Source organism: Trichinella spiralis (assembly GCF_000181795.1).
Source record: "Trichinella spiralis strain ISS 195 chromosome Unknown Scfld2159, whole genome shotgun sequence".
Lineage (NCBI taxonomy): Eukaryota > Metazoa > Nematoda > Enoplea > Trichinellida > Trichinellidae > Trichinella > Trichinella spiralis.
This window is the reverse complement of record NW_003529098.1, coordinates 27,054-28,158: the sequence shown is the minus strand read 5'-3', so window position 1 is coordinate 28,158 and position 1,105 is coordinate 27,054.

The following is a 1,105-nucleotide window of genomic DNA, read 5'->3' as shown; positions in this document are numbered from 1 at the left end:
ATTTTTCCCTGCCCTGTTCTTCTGAAAATGTTGTTTAGTTCGCAAAAAGAATTTAAGCTTTCCCAATCTTTTTCTTTCGGCTCCCTGTTCACAAGAGTTATTGTTTTTTCTTCTTATGTTTCATTTAAATAAAAAAATAAAATCTTGAATTCTGTTTAGAATTTTAAAACAGCAGTGTTAAAATTTTTTAAATGCTGAACCGCTTAAACGAATATGTTCTTAATGCGCCTTTGTTTATTAGGAGTACAGAATTTGAAATTTTTTTGAACAGTAGGAAAAATTTTTTTCTAAACTCTGAAGAAATTAGTTTTACTTTCACTGATGTCCATTTTTTATCAGAGTTGCAAATAAATTATAAATAATCTCACTTATATGTAAATGCATCGGTTTTCAATGAATTCATAACTTGTAAAATATTTGTTCTGGAAACTTTATATAAATGCAAGCACTTCTGAAATGGTCTGAATCGACTTGTACGTACACGTAATGAATTTAGTCTTTGCTGCTTGAGCTGTTCTTGATTCTCACACATATTAAGCATAGCATTGAATATTTATAGTAATATTCAATGTTTGATAAAATATCTTGTTGTAGTGCAGTATTGTCACTATTTTCTACTACTTATGGAGCAGAATTAATCTTATTGACGCGCGTAGTGCTTGCTATACGTTAGCTGTTTCGAACTATTATAGAAAAAAACATGTCCATAGTACCATGAGTAAGTATTTCTGAGTATAAAATTATGCAGTTTATTTATAGATAGTAATAATGTAAATAAATTTCAAAAATTGCAAAACACAACAGTATATATAATATCCTTTAAATGAAAAAAAATTAATATTCCAGGTTTCAGAAATGCAAAATGCAAAGAAAAGATATAGGCAAAATTGCTTCACTAAAACTATTTATTTATTCGTAACACTTTAGTTAAACAGCACAATGAAAATATAAAATAAAATTGAACAGAAAATGAATATCACGAAAAAAGAAAACGTTCGAATTCATAATCACATTTTATTGCGATTATGATGGTGCTTATTTACTAACTGATCCGAATACTAACTGAATATACTAACTATACTTTTTTTACAAAACTCTGAGCGGG